The 16,592-nt window shown below is 43.2% G+C and overlaps 1 protein-coding gene across 2 annotated transcripts in view; it reads left to right on the top strand.

Moving 5' to 3' along the window:
* Positions 1-1,308: 1,308 nt before the first annotated feature.
* EPN3 (epsin 3) overlaps positions 1,309-16,592 on the top strand; it is a 62,124-nt gene continuing 46,840 nt past the window's right edge. Inside the window, exon 1 of one of the 2 annotated variants that reach the window (XM_089677596.1) lies at positions 1,309-1,654. The gene's annotated coding sequence lies outside the window, so the exon portion shown is untranslated. The remainder of the gene's footprint in view (positions 1,655-16,592) is intronic. The other variant, XM_089677595.1, reaches the window with a different exon arrangement.

Genomic DNA, 16,592 nt, shown 5'->3' with positions numbered 1-16,592 from the left:
GGGGAGGGAATATGGAATGTTTGGTTTTTTTTTTTTTTGCCTTAAAGAGGTTGTAATCCTCAAGAATGAAATAAGAATAAAGCATAGCCCTCTATAGTGTGCACTTGTCTTAATCCAGAGCACTAAGGCTACGTTCACACTAGCGTTGTGTGCAGGCGGCAGAGAGGCGTTTGGGAAGCATTTTTACCGCTTCCCAGACACCTCTGCCAATTCTGCACATTACAGCACATGGTGCTGTTCTAACGGGAGCGTTTGCGTCGCGGCAAAACGGATGCCTCTGGTCGAGTCAGGAGGCGTTGAAGCCTCCTATTCTATTCTATGGTGCCGCTCCGCAAACGCCAGCGGTTGTGCATGGTTGCGGGGCATTGCGTGGTAACACCACTCAAACTGCATTATAAGAGTTTGTGGGGCGTTATTAACGCTCGGCAAACGCCTAGCAACCGCCGCTAAGCCGCGCATGCGACGTTTGCGGAGCGTTTGCCGAGCGTTAAAAAACGCTCTGCAAACGCCGGACCAACGCTTGCCAAACACTATAGGGGTGTTTGGCAAGCGTTGGTAAAACAGCCAAATGTGAACGAGCCCTCAGTGCCATTTCTGCCTGCTGTCTCATTCCTCTGCTATGAGCATGAATCACTTCTGACAGATTTTATTGACACCAAGAGAAAAATGGTGACAGGGGAGAGATTTCCAGCAGATTGTGCGGAGGGGGGGGGGGGGGTTAGTGCCCTCCAATCAGCTTTCAGAGCTTCAGAAGAAAAATTGTTTTTTTCTTCAGTTCAAAAAAGCAGATGTTAACGGATGCAGGCATTAACGGATTTAAACTGGTGATCATCCGTTTACATCCACTAGTCCATAGAAATACATGGGTGTCCGTTTTTCATCTGGAACTGGACAGATGAAAAACGGACATACGGAACGCTCGTATAAAAGGGAACTAAAACCTGAAAGCTGATTGGTTTCTATGTACAGCTGCACCAGACTTTGCATGCTCCGGTTTTAGTAAATCCCTCCCACTGTAGATCAATACACGACAATGCGTCCAATACCAACATGCACATTACCGCTCATCATGGTAAAATTGAACCCTTAAAAAGAATAAGTCCAAAATAAAGCCCTTGTAAACTGTCCTTGTGTAACCAGCTTACACAACAGTATCTCTGACAACTAAAAAGAGAAGGAGACGTGCAAGTATTGCCTAGCCGCCGTCTCAAGCGTCAGAGAATATTTAGAGTTAAAGTGGGCGGGGCTTCTGAGTCAGACCTAACCAGCTTAACAAGTTCAAATCAGCCTGACACCTAAGAGAAATATCCATTCTGTGAGTGACAGAAACTGTAGTAGATGAACACACACTGACAATAGGCAGACAGGTCTATATAGGCAGAATAGGAGGGCTGTTGCATAAAACTATTCCATAGATCGCAGTCGTAGACAAGAGCAAGATTGGCGCAAGGGTGGAGACATCTACAATCACACGTTTGGACTGAGGGATCTACAATGGAGCACTATTTCTGGAGCTAATGGGAACTCTGTTCATTCTTCAGCTACATACAGGCCAGCATTTCCTAAATGTAGCATAACCAGACAATTTTGAAGGTGTAAAGGAGGACGTCATGGATCTAGGCAGCTGTCCTCCATATTAAAAAGTATCGAAGAGGTAAGATTTCGGAATTTTAATTAATTTATTTTTTAATTTTAATTCGTTGTCCATAACTGACAGTAAGTTTTTTTTTTAAAGGGTAAGTTAACTCATTTTAATCAGTTTACTTAGGGTAGGTACTCTGGGTATTATGGCCAAGGACTGTGATGAGGGACAAAACCTTAGGAAATCTTTCTTTTTTTTTTTTCTAATCAAATATGGAAAAGTGAAAAAAATAAATGAGCCTAATGATTACAAAAGGTTGAATTAATTTTCATACATTGTACATAATTGGCAATATGTTAAAGTCATGTTGAGGACCACTGCTGTGTAAGGCACTTGAGCTGACTACTCATGGTACTATATCTGCGGATTGAGATGGACAACAAAAGAAAATGTTTATTTTCAAATGTTAAAAAAGTAAAGTTTACTAAATGGTTGAATTAATTTACATTGCAAAAAGCAGGCAGCACGTTAAAATAATTTGGGGGGGCATTACCTTAGCTAGCCACTCATGATACTATGCTGTAGGGACTGTGACGGTTGACAGAACCTTATGAAATGCTTATTTTTAAAATTCTGATTTTTAACAGTAAGAAAACAGAAAAATTAGCCTTATAATTGGAAGGGCTGAGCAAATGGGAATATAAAGAGTCTAGTTGGCAACAGTATAAAGTCATTTTGAAGGACACCACTATTGAAGGTCCTTGCGTTTGCTCCTCATGCGGCACAATATCATGATACTGAATATTTTATTAAAATAAATAAATAAATGTTAAATTTCAAAATGCCAGACTTCAGGTACAAAAAATAAATTTAACAAAAAAATACTAAATATTAAAATGAGTGTAATGGTCATAAGGGTTAAATTAAATTTCCAAAAACAGATATTTAAAAAAAAAACATGTCTTCGTCCTCCTTTTCCCTTTCCTCCCTCACCCCTTATCTTACTTCTTTCTTACTCCACTCTGTTATCTTTTCACACCTCCCAGTTTTCTTACCTGTCCATTAGGCCTCTGTACACATGATGAGAATATCGAACAATCGTCCATTTTTGTTTTTTGCATGCTAGTCTGATATCGAAAGTGAGGAGGTTACTAAAGTTCTGAAAATTCTTGTAGGACAGAATAAAAATTCAAAAGTGATGTCATGTGTTGTATTGTATTTGTATTGTATTTTTGGATGACAACGGCGCTGATTAAACAAAAATTGTACGATCTGGTGTCATACAAGAAAAATGTTGCTTGTCTTGCTTGAATACTAGCAATCAGATTATCGTACAATCGGTTTGAAAGCGGAATTTTTCCTACGATTTTCGGATGTGTACTAGGCTTTAGCTTCTCTCTTGAAGTGGACTCAACTTTTCAACTGGATTAACTAACACATCCTAGTGAGTGTCTTGTTAGCCACCTGAATTCTTGTGAGAGAACTGCAAATCATCTCTGTACAACTAGTTCATATCCTAAACAAGTACAAACTCTTGTTATACTCTTATATAGTTACATAGTTAGTCTGGCTGAAAAAACACAAAAGTCCATTCTGTTCAACCATTAAAAAAAAAAGTTATAATCCTATACCAACAGTTGATCCAGAGGAAGGCAAAAATACCCAGCAAAGCATGATCCAATTTGCTCCTGCAGGGAAAAAATTCCTCCCTGATTCCCCGAGAGGCAATCAGATATTTCCTGGATCAACTTTACCTATAAATGTTATATCCAGTTATGTTCTGTGTATCTAGGAAAGAATCCAGGACTTTTTTTAACCAATCCACTGAGCTGGCCAGAACCAACTCTTGAGGGAGTTTATTCCACATTTTCACAGCTCTCACTGTGAAGAAACTTTTCCGTGTTTGGAGATTAAATTTCTTTTCCTCAAGATGTAAAGAGTGCCCCCTTGTCCTCTGTGATGACCTCAGGGTGAATAACTGTACACCGAGTTCACTATATGAACCACTGATGTATTTATACATGAAGATCATATCCCCCCTTATGTATTATACATGGAGATCATATCCCCCCTTATGTATTATACATGGAGATCATATCCCCCTTATGTATTATACATGGTGATCATATCCCCCCTTATGTATTATACATGGTGATCATATCCCCCCCTTATGTATTATACATGGAGATCATATCCCCCCTTATGTATTATACATGGAGATCATATCCCCCCTTATGTATTATACATGGAGATCATATCCCCCCTTATGTATTATACATGGAGATCATATCCCCCCTTATGTATTATACATGGAGATCATATCCCCCCTTATGTATTATACATGGAGATCATATCCCCCCTTATGTATTATACATGGTGATCATATCCCCCCTTATGTATTATACATGGAGATCATATCCCCCCTTATGTATTATACATGGAGATCATATCCCCCCTTATGTATTATACATGGAGATCATATCCCCCCTTATGTATTATACATGGTGATCATATCCCCCCTTATGTATTATACATGGAGATCATATCCCCCCTTATGTATTATACATGGAGATCCTATCCCCCCTTATGTATTATACATGGTGATAATATCCCCCTTATGTATTATACATGGAGATCATATCCCCCCTTATGTATTATACATGGAGATCATATCCCCCCTTATGTATTATACATGGAGATCATATCCCCCCTTATGTATTATACATGGAGATCATATCCCCCCTTATGTATTATACATGTAGATCATATCCCCCCTTATGTATTATACATGGAGATCATATCCCCCCTTATGTATTATACATGGAGATCATATCCCCCCTTATGTATTATACATGGAGATCATATCCCCCCTTATGTATTATACATGGAGATCATATCCCCCCTTATGTATTATACATGGAGATCATATCCCCCTTATGTATTATACAGTCAGGTCCATAAATATTGGGACATCGACACAATTCTAACATTTTTGGCTCTATAAACCACCACCATGGATTTGAAATGAAATGAACAAGAAGTGCTTTAACTGCAGACTGTCAGCTTTAATTTGAGGGTATTTACATCCAAATCAGGTGAACGGTGTAGGAATTACAACAGTTTGCATATGTGCCTCCTACTTGTTAAGGGACCAAAAGTAATGGGACAGAATGATAATCATAAATCAAACTTTCACTTTTTAATACTTGGTTGCAAATCCTTTGCAGTCAATTACAGCCTGAAGTCTGGAACGAATAGACATCACCAGACGCTGGGTTTCATCCCTGGTGATGCTCTGCCAGGCCTCTACTGCAACTGTCTTCAGTTCCTGCTTGTTCTTGGGGCATTTTCCCTTCAGTTTTGTCTTCAGCAAGTGAAATGCATGCTCAATCCGATTCAGGTCAGGTGATTGACTTGGCCATTGCATAACATTCCACTTCTTTCCCTTAAAAAACTCTTTGGTTGCTTTTTCAGTATGCTTTGGGTCATCGTCCATCTGCACTGTGAAGCGTCCAATGAGTTCTGAAGCATTTGGCTGAATATGAGCAGATAATATTGCCAGAAACACTTCAGAATTCATCCTGCTGCTTTTTTCAGCAGTCACATCATCAATAAATATACAGCCATACATGCCCATGCCATGACACTACCACCACCATGATCACTGATGAGGTGATATGCTTAGGATCATGAGCAGTTCCTTCTCCATACTCTTCTCTTCCCATCACTCTGGTACAAGTTGATCTCGGTCTCATCTGTCCATAGGATGTTGTTCCAGAACTGTGAAGGCTTTTTTAGATGTCGTTTGGCAAACTCTAATCTGGCCTTCCTGTTTTTGAAGCTTACCAATGATTTATATCTTGTGGTGAACCCTCTGTATTCACTCTGGTGAAGTCTTCTCTTGATTGTTGACTTTGACACACATACACCTACCTCCTGGAGAGTGTTCTTGATCTGGCCAACTGTTGTGAAGGGTGTTTTCTTCACCAGGGAAAGAATTCTTCGGTCACCCACCACAGTGTTTTTCCGTGGTCTTCCGGGTCTTTTGGTGTTGCAGAGCTCACCGGTGCGTTCCTTCTTTTTAAGAATGCTCCAAACAGTTGTTTTGGCCACGCCTAATGTTTTTGCTATCTCTCTGATGAGTTTGTTTTTGTTTTTTCAGCCTAATGATGGCTTGCTTCACTGATAGTGACAGCTCTTTGGATCTCATCTTGAGAGTTGACAGCAACAGATTCCAAATGCAAAAAGCACACTTGAAATGAACTCTGGACCTTGTATTGGCTCATTGTAATTGGGATAATGAGGGAATAACACACACCTGGCCATGGAACAGCTGAGAAGTCAATTGTCCCATTACTTTTGGTCCCTTAACAAGTGGGAGGCACATATGCAAACTGTTGTAATTCCTACACCGTTCACCTGATTTGGATGTAAATACCCTCAAATTAAAGCTGACAGTCTGCAGTTAAAGCACATCTTGTTCGTTTCATTTCAAATCCATTGTGGTGGTGTATAGAGCCAAAAATGTTAGAATTGTGTCGATGTCCCAATATTTATGGACCTGACTGTACATGGAGATCATATTCCCCCTTATGTATTATACATGGAGATCATATCCCCCCTTATGTATTATACATGGAGATCATATCCCCCCTTATGTATTATATGTGGAGATCATATCCCCCCTTATGTATTATACATGGAGATCATATCCCCCCTTATGTATTATACATGGAGATCATACCCCCCCTTATGTATTATACATGGTGATCATATCCCCCCTTATGTATTATACATGGTGATCATATCCCCCCTTATGTATTATACATGGAGATCATATCCCCCCTTATGTATTATACATGGAGATCATATCCCCCCTTATGTATTATACATGGAGATCATATCCCCCCTTATGTATTATACATGGAGGTCATATCCCCCCTTATGTATTATACATGGAGATCATATCCCCCCTTATGTATACATGGTGATCATATCCCCCCTTATGTATTATACATGGAGATCATATCCTGCCTTATGTATTATACATGGTGATCATATCCCCCCCTTATGTATTATACATGGTGATCATATCCCCCTTATGTATTATACATGGAGATCATATCCCCCCTTATGTATTATACATGGAGATCATATCCCCCCTTATGTATTATACATGGAGATCATATCCCCCTTATGTATTATACATGGAGATCATATCCCCCCTTATGTATTATACATGGAGATCATATCCCCCCTTATGTATTATACATGGAGATCATACCCCCCCTTATGTATTATACATGGTGATCATATCCCCCTTATGTATTATACATGGTGATCATATCCCCCCTTATGTATTATACATGGAGATCATATCCCCCCTTATGTATTATACATGGAGATCATATCCCCCTTATGTATTATACATGGAGATCATATCCCCCCTTATGTATTATACATGGAGATCATATCCCCCCTTATGTATTATACATGGAGATCATATCCCCCCCCTTATGTATTATACATGGAGATCATATCCCCCCCCTTATGTATTATACATGGAGATCATATCCCCCCTTATGTATTATACATGGAGATCATATCCCCCTTATGTATTATACATGGAGATCATATCCCCCTAATGTATTATACATGGAGATCATATCCCCCCTTATGTATTATACATGGAGATCATATCCCCCCTTATGTATTATACATGGTGATCATATCCCCCCTTATGTATTATACATGGAGATCATATCCCCCCTTATGTATTATACATGGAGATCACATCCCCCCCTTATGTATTATACATGGAGATCATATCCCCCCTTATGTATTATACATGGAGATCATATCCCCCCTTATGTATTATACATGGTGATCATACCCCCCCTTATGTATTATACATGGAGATTATATCCCCCCTTATGTATTATACATGGAGATCATATCCCCCTTATGTATTATACATAGAGATCATATCCCCCCTTATGTATTATACATGGAGATCATATCCCCCCCTTATGTATTATACATGGTGATCATATCCCCCCTTATGTATTATACATGGAGATTATTTCCCCCCTTAATCTCCTCTTCGGAGGAATATACTATATGGAATTATAGTATTGGTGGTCACTGTTACAAAAACCACATGTTTTTTCATGTTACGACTTGTACAATGAAATACTTTAATAAAAATATATTGAAAGTCAAAAACATGCTTAAAGTATCTGTCCAGATTACAGTAAAGTGGTTCTGAAGCCAGAAGTTTTTTTGCCTTAATGCATTCTCTGCACGCTGGGCCCAAGAGCAGTGTCTCTCTCCTCTCTCTCTCTCCTTATTGGTCATGGGGACAGCAGCTGTAGCCATTGGCTCCTGTGGCTGTTAATCAGCCTATGAGGAGAGAGCTGGGGCAAGGCTGAGCCACGCTGTGTGTGTCAGTGGACACCAGGACCGGGAGAAGGGGTGAGCAGGAGGGGAAGCTGCCCTGGGTCCAATGGTTTACTGTAGGGATGGGGGCACCTTCCTTCTGTTATATGGCTGACAAGAGTAGCAACAGCGGCATCACTACTCCTGTCAGCCCAGCTCTGGGAGAGGCAAGGAGAGAGCTGGGAGGTGGTGCAGGATACGTTCTCTCTCCCCCTTCTTCCTGCCTGTTGTTGTGGGACTGCATTGAAAAAACTACTTTCTTTTAGGTCAATGCAAAACCTGACTGATGAATCAGATATGAACAAGTGACTGTTAGGTATAGGTCCCCTAGGCTTGCACATCATGCAGCTGGGGGGCGCATTTTGGCATCTTTGCCTTGGGTGCTGGATGACCATGTCCTGGCACTGGTGGATACATACAGCGTGGTTCAGGATTGAGCCCACGTGAGTGCCTCATAACAAGCCGCTTTCTATTAGGGCACTCAGAAGGGGGGGAAGCAGAGAGCGCTGGGGGGGGACCCAAGAAAAAAAGGATCAGGGCTACTCTGTGCAAAACCATTGTATAACATGTTTATTATTTAATAAAATTACCTTTTAGAATCACTTTAAACTTTTCCTGGTAGAGTAGGGGAATACTAGAATCCTTGTCTGGTTTTTAAATTTTTTTTATTTGTGTCTGTCTCGTGTCCCTGTTGCAGGTTTTCCTGCACTCCCTGTGTGGCAAAGCCTTTCTAGCTGTTATTTGTCTTGTACAATTTAGAAGAAACTAGTTTATCTGGGAAACGGACCTTTCTACTCTTTGTACTAGTTTACTGTATGTTATTTTTAAAAACAGCAAAATCACAGCTTACAACAACCAATAGTTACCATGACCAATGTATACACCAGGAGTCCCACGCTTGCATGCTGATGCCAGGTCCAGTTCATCATTGGCAACCGTATTTCAAGACAAACCAACGTATTGATGCAACTTCCTAATTAAATCCATAAAACAGCGTAGAACAGGAAACAAGCGCTTGAATTCATGAACCACTTGCCCTCCAGAGGATTTACCCCCCTTCCTGACCAGGCCATTTTTTGCATTACGGCGCTTTGTTACTCTACCTGACAATTGCACGGTCATGCACAGGGGCGGACTGACCATGTGGAAACTCGGGCACTGCCAGAGGGTCCGGGGTCAGTAGGGGCCCCCATGAGATGCCCCTGGTACCTTTTTCATAGGCTTTTTTGAGTTTGGGCAAGGACACAGGGGCCCCATGATCCGCTATTGCCCGGGGGCCCCATGAGTTGTCAGTCCGCCCCTGGTCATGCAATGCTGTACATAAATTAAATCTGCGTCCTTTTTTTCCCACGAATAGAGCTTTCTTTCGGTGGTATTTGATCGCCTGTTTGTTATTTATTTTTTGCGTTATTAAAAAAAAAAAAGAGAATTTTGAGAAAAAAATATTTTCGACTTTTTGCTATTAAACATGTCCATTAAAAATTTTAAAAAAATCAAATTTCATAATAAATTTAAAGCAAAATGTATTCTGCTCCATGTCTTTGCTAAAAAAAATCCTAATACGTGTAAATTCATTGATATATGTGAAAGTTATAGCGTTTACAAATGGCGGTATTTATACTGGAATTTTTTTTTTTACTGGTAATGGAGATGATCAGCGACTTATAGCGGGACTACGGCGGGCATTCTAACACTGGCGGGGAACTGGCTTGGTGTCACTGACATCCCCAGTAATGCCAATACAGTGATCAGTGCTAATAAAAAGCACTGCCACTGTACTAATGGCACTGGGCAGGAAGGGGTTAACAGGTGGGGTGATCAAAGGGTTAACTGTGTGCTGTTTCCCAGTAAGCTGTGTGTGTGTGCTTTACACTGTAAGCACACTGCTTTGTATGCAGTGTGCAGGAGCTGACAGGAGAGAGAACTGTATTGTTTACATACAGTTCTCTCCTCCACTGGTAATACTCGGCGATCACTGGGTGGCAGCGAGTAATCACTGGTCGGGACCCGGTGATTGACAGCCTAGCAGGTAGGGTAGGGCGCACTCACGGCTCACGCGCGCCCCCTACCCAGGGATGCAAAATCACATATATATACCTCATTTTGTGCACCCCTGCTGCCCTGTAGCAGTATTTCTGCCTCTAGGGCGGTGGGAGAGCAGTTTAGAGTGTTGTAAACAAATGTTGGGTATTTATGTCAGAAACAGGTGAATGGAATTATCAAACAAGGCAGTAGTGAGGGAGGCACTAAGTGTCCATACTTAGCATTCTATCATTAGTGAATGTTCATCTCCTGGGCTGCACAGCATCCTTGGTTGCTAGAACACTGTTGGCCATGACAGCATCCTAGCAACCAATGACACATCCTTGGTCTCATCCATCTGCTGGCTGGGAGATTCCCATCAATGACTAAATATGTCATACTGGACATTCCATCCTCAGTGCATGTTCAGCCTTGGGCTGCATAGCATCCCTAGTTGATAGGACACAGTTGACTGTGCGGCTAACACTGTCTGAGCAACCAATGACCCATCCCTGGCCCCATTCAGCTGCTGACTGGGAGATTTCCATCATTGACCAAATATTTCCATACTGGACACTCCATCCTCAGTGTATGTTCATCCTCTGGGCTGGATAGCATCCTTGGTTGCTAGGACACTGTTGGTTGTACAGCCCACTGTGTCCCTTCAGTTTCCAGCTCGGACGCTGCCGGCATCGATGTCAAATATGTCCCTACTGGAAATCCCATTTGTTCATCTCTTGGGCTGCAAAGCATCTTTGGTTGCTAGGATGCTGTCTGCTGTGCAGCAGACAGCGTTCTAGCAACCAAGCATAGATTGCTCCATTCATCTGCCAGCGAGGAGATTTCATTGACTAGATATGTCCATATTGGACATTACATCCTCAGTGCATATTCATCCTCTGGGCCACACAACATCATTGGTTGCTAGGATGCTGTCAGTTGTGCAGCTTGATCGTATCCTAGCAACCAGTGACGCATCCCTGGACCCATTCAGCTTCCGGATGGGACATTCCTATCATTGACCAAATAGGACCATTGCTGTATTTTGGTAATGGGGTGATCCAGCATCCCTGATCTTTCTGTTTACAATTTAAAGGGACATCAAAAGTTTCATTGAATTTTCCTCACAATCTCGAATGTATTTTATACACACAGGCACTTAATCATAGGGTGAAATACGTAAGACAGCCATCACAAAATGGTGGGCCATGGTCCATACTCAAACCAATTGTCAGTCCTATCTGGACTACCAGCCATTCCCCTGTGCAGGTTTTCCCCCTTCTGCAGTAATTGGTTTTAACTCCACCAGTGTCCTAACAACCAATGATGTCATATGCTTTCCCTCCCCCAGCATAATAGGCAGGACTGCTGTTAGAAACCACGGGGCCCCATACAGAAAACTTGACAGCCCCCCCCAAAAAAAAATCCAGTTTACTATGCTTTAGTTATGGATGAAAACAGTGAGTGATCAGTACTGACCCTTCCCCCATTCTCCATCCCGAAGGATCCTATCGTGTGCTTGCAGCTGCCAGTGAGAAGGAGAGGAGGGAAGATGGCAGCACTGCGGGGGTGGGAGCACACAGGGGGGCCAGGCAGTAAGGGGTAAAGGTATTATGCACAAGAAGGGTGATGGGTGCGACAGGGGGACGATTACTGGAACTCATCCTCTGTATGGCTCTCTCTGCAGCAGCTGAAGGCCAGCGGGAGGCAGAGGAGAAGAAGCCAGCTTTCAGCTGCTGCAGAGAGAGCCATACAGGGGATTGGTTCCAGTGCCCCCCCCCCCCCCCCCGCTGTGCCAATCACCCTTCCTTCTCACATCTGATTCACCCAGCTGCCTGGGCCCCCCTGCTGGCCTGGGCCCGGTACAGGAGAACTCGTGGTACCCCCTTATCCATGGTCCTGATAACAGGTGGATGGAATGGGAACTTCCTTTGTAAAAACCTGCAGCTTACTACCCTTTCCAGCTTCTGCTCTCTGCCTGCCTGGTGCCAGAAGGTACAGGAACAGGGGCACTCTGATGGGGACACCTGATATAGGGGGGCACTCTGATTGGGACACCTCAAGTAAGGGGGCACTTTGATGGGCACACCTGATATAAGGGGGTACTTTGATGGTGACACATGATATAGATAGGCACTCTGTTGGGGACTTGTGATGTAGGGGGGCACTGTGATGGGGACACTTCAGGTAAAGTCAGACGGCCGGGAGCCAGTGTCAAAAGTGGATCCTTTTCTTTTTTCGGGTTGCCGGTGGCGGCTGGCATCGTGATTGACGTTGTATCTGCTGCGTGGGACTTTTTTCTTTTTGTTTTTAATAAAGGACTCATCAAAGACGTTCTACTTCTTCTTCTTTTTACACTACACTTTTTTTACAGTATTATGTACCCCATACTCATTCACATAGTGTTGGAGGTGGGATCTGGGGGCCCCCTTGTTAAAGGGGGCTTCCAGATTCGGATAAGCCCCACGCTTGCAGACCCCCCACAACCACCGGCCACGGTTGTGGGGAAGAGGCCCTTGTCCCCATCAACATGGGGACAAGGTGCTTTTGGGGGGGGGGGACACTCTGTCCTAAAGCATCCCCCACCCAGGTTGAGGGCATGTGGCCTGGTATGGTTCAGAAGGTTCCCCCCTTTCCTGACCTGCCGGGCTGCATGCTCAGATAAGGATCTGGTATGGATTTGGGGGGAGGAGGGCCACGCCATTAAAAAAAACTTTTGGCATGGGGGTTCCCCTCAATATCTATACCAGACCTGAAGGTCTGGGGGAAATCCCGCTGGCACCTGAAACAATAAAGAATGTTTTCACTAATAAAATACTGTATGATTTAATAAAATAACACGTGGTATTTAAGTAGGTTTTTAAAAAAAAATACTGCACACTTGGATGTGGTAAGATACCACTTAATGATTTGTCCCGGTTCGAAGTTCACGGTTGAACTTTCGTTAGGTTTGAATGTTTGATCGCGAACTGAATGGGGGGGGGAGGTTTGGCCCATCACTAGTATCTATCATATGTATGCACCCCATCAGGGGTGGACTGACAACTCATGGGGCCCCCGGGCAATAGGGGATCATGGGGCCCCTGTGTCCTTGCCCAAACTCAAAAAAACCTATGAAAAAGGTACCACGGGCATCTCATGGGGCCCCCTACTGACCCGGGGCCCTTGGGCAGTGCCCCAGTTTCCAAATGGTCAGTCCACCCCTGCACCCCATCAAACATGAGGACCTTCTTGAATTTTAATTCAATTCCCCTGACATAAGACATCTTGTTTCCTGTTGTACCGTTTTATGGATTCAGTAAAGAAGTCACCTTGTTCTGCTGATGTGCCTCCATCCATCACCTTGAGACAAATTGTTATTAGTATCCATCTTCTGTCCTGCTCTATCTGAATCCGAATCTTAGATTTTGATTGCAATAGGCAGCAGCTCCCCTTTTTTTGCCTTGGGGTTTGTAGGGTGTACATATTTATCTATGGAATGTAAGATTCTTGGAATTGTGGAATGTGTCAGATTCTATGTGGGAAGCACAGCCATGCCGGTAGGACAGGAATTGCAAGGGGTCTGTAGATGGGGTGTGGAGGATGTGTACAATAGGTGAAATCCCAGGGCGGAGTACTTAATTAAATGCGTTCTCGCCTGAAATTTGTATCTCGTTCATTACACTGATGTATCGGTTAGTCATAGGCTGAAGAGGAAATTTCATAAAGCACATTGGGGTTACAACAAGTGTACAGATCTTGTTTGACTTGTTGATTTCTCGAATTGGCTGACTCAGGTACAGAAAATTATACTGTACGTTAGTATCATCAATTACCGATCGCAGTCCGTGGGTGGTTCTCTGCCCATAGTGGAGCCCATAGTGGAGCTGACAAAATTTTCTGGGATTTCTTGGGAGCTGGCTGTCTCCTCCAGATTCAGGCTGCTGACTCCCTCACATTAAAAAGATATCTGCTCAACACCCTGTTGAGTCTACAGGACAGAAAGTGAAGGGAAATCTCCTTAATCAGACATGCAATAAATGGCATAAAAGAACTTATGCTCCATTCCCACTTGTGTGACTCCAAAGTAGCACAATTCAGTGCAAATTTGGAGTGCAACTGTGATGCAACTGGTTGGTTGTGTCTTGAATGCGACTTTGGCTTTGACCAATGATAATGGACAACTCTTGCACAGTTGTTGCATAAATAACATTCAGGTGTGACTTTCATGCAACATTTGAGGGTTTACATTGCAGTCTATGTCACTCAAATCGCAGGAAAATCAGCTTAAAGTAGTGCAGGAACATTTAGCCAGCACAGTGGCAGTACTAGGGTCGGTGGTTAGAATCCTAACCATGGCACCACCTGCCTGGAGTTTGCATGTTCTCCCTGTGCCTGCGTGGGTACTCCGGTTTCCTCCCACACTCCAAAGACATGCTGGTAGGTTAATTGGATCCTGTCTAAATTGGCCCTAGTATATGTATGTATGAATGTGAGTTAGGGACCTTAGATTGTACTCCCCTTGAGGGTTAGGGACTGATGTGAATGTACAATACATATGTAAAGCGCTGCGTAAATTGACGGCAAGTACCTGAAATAAATATATAAATAAATATAGTCGCTGCGGCTTTAAGTCGTTCATATTTGAATGGCTGTTATTGAAGAACATGGACTGCGACTTGTCATGCCACTTTGGTGTCCAAAGTCTCATGACAAGTCGCACAAGTGTGAATGGAGCCGTACAGTGTTTTTAGTTCTCCCTGACACTATCCAAAATGAAAAAAAAAGTTTTAGCTTTTAACATTTTTATATTTATACAATATATATTTACTTTTACATTTTTTGGGTCTTTTGAGTCAATTTTTTGCATTTCAAAGGGCATAGTCAGCCCCCGGGTTCTTCGGCTACATCTATCACTATTGGGATATTTTAGTTCTAGATTTAGTTCTAGCCTTAAGGGCTTAGGCTGGGTTCACACTGTTGCAATGCATTAGCACTTGTAAGTTATTTTGATGTTAACATTTGTTACATAAAGGTCTTTCATCCCTTTGAATACGCTCCAAACACCCCAAAATGCACCAGAAAAGGTACATGTACTATAACACACTGCACAGCCATGCTGTCACGTACCTGATAGAAGTCTGAATTGACGAGGTCATCCTCTCTTGTATCTCCAACCCAGGCCCCACTGAAGGTGGAACAGATGGTGCCGAGGGTCAGGAGGAACATGAGTGCCTGTGGATATTGATTGTAGAACTTGCGGCTGGTGATGTACCCTCGGTAAATCAGACAGGGCATCCAGTCAGGAACAGAGGAGAACTTCCACTGGAACTGCAAGAGCTGGGTACGTGGCTTGCTGGAACTTCTGCTAAGTGTGAGGCTGGAACACACCGTGACAACCGGAGCTGATGTAATGACAGACAGGACAAGCACTCGGCAGGACTGTAGAGCCAAAACTGGAACCAGAAGCGTAGTCAGAGTAATAGCCAGGGTCAGCAACTAGCAGGCAATGAGGTACCAAAACATCAGACAGGGACGAGGTCAGGAGGAAGCCAGGATCAGAAACCGATGAGCAAAAGCATAAACAGGATCCAAGAGCAGGTCAATGGCAAGCCGGGTCAGTAATAGACAGGGTCGGACTGACAAATCATGGGGCCCCCGGGCAATAGGGGATCATGGGGACCCCGTGTCCTTGCTCAAACTCAAAAACAACACAACAAACACTTTACTCCTGCGCTAGGAAAGGACTCAGTAGACCCAATAGGAATGTTCTGGAATTTTCTGGAATATACACTGCTGCCCTCAACAGACCGGGGTGGTCCGAATACACTGGATACAAATGGAGAAACAGAAAAAGGGCGCACCGACCTAGTGCATTATCGTTTAAAATAATTTATTAAAGAAACACAAATAGGGTCATGTGATGTCAGGCTCCGCCTTCGGGTGGTTCTGATACAGCCCCTTTGTTACCATTTAGTAACTTATATAAAGAGAAGTGCAGACTCCTGTAGTGTTGGCTCTGAGGAAGAGGTTGTGTCCTCGAAACGCGTTAGGCAGTTGGTCATCCAGGGTTCCATCGTATGGACTCAGATGTTGTTTGGATCATACACCTTGTTCAGTTTGACATGCCTGTGGTATTATGTCCATTGTGAGTATGATACCTATTTTTGTTTCTTTAATAAATTATTTTAAATGATAATGCACTAGGTCGGTGCGCCCTTTTTCTGTTTCTCCATTTGTATCAAATTCAAAAAAGCCTATGAAAAAGGTACCAGGGGCATCTCATGGGGCCCCCTACTGACCCTGGGCCCTCGGGCAGTGTCCGAGTGTCCAAATGGTAAGTCCACCCCTGGTCATGACCACGTGTCAGAGCAGGAAAGATGGCAACGGCTCTTGTTTGCCAACCAAATAGAGTTCATGAACCGAAGCAAATTTTAGCAAACTTTTCTATTTGCCAACCGAGTTGTTCATGAACAGAAGCGTTCGTGAACCGAGGCAGGGGTGGACTGACATTTTGGAAACTCGGGCACTGCCCGAGGGCCCAGAGTCAGTAGGGGGCCCCATGAGATGC

Source organism: Staurois parvus, unplaced genomic scaffold, assembly GCF_062004578.1.
Source record: "Staurois parvus isolate SC_StPar_1 unplaced genomic scaffold, SC_StPar_1.0 ptg000189l, whole genome shotgun sequence".
In the NCBI taxonomy this organism is placed as follows: Eukaryota; Metazoa; Chordata; class Amphibia; order Anura; family Ranidae; genus Staurois; species Staurois parvus.
The sequence above is the reverse complement of the archived record's forward strand: the minus strand, read 5'-3'. Positions and strand labels throughout refer to the sequence as shown.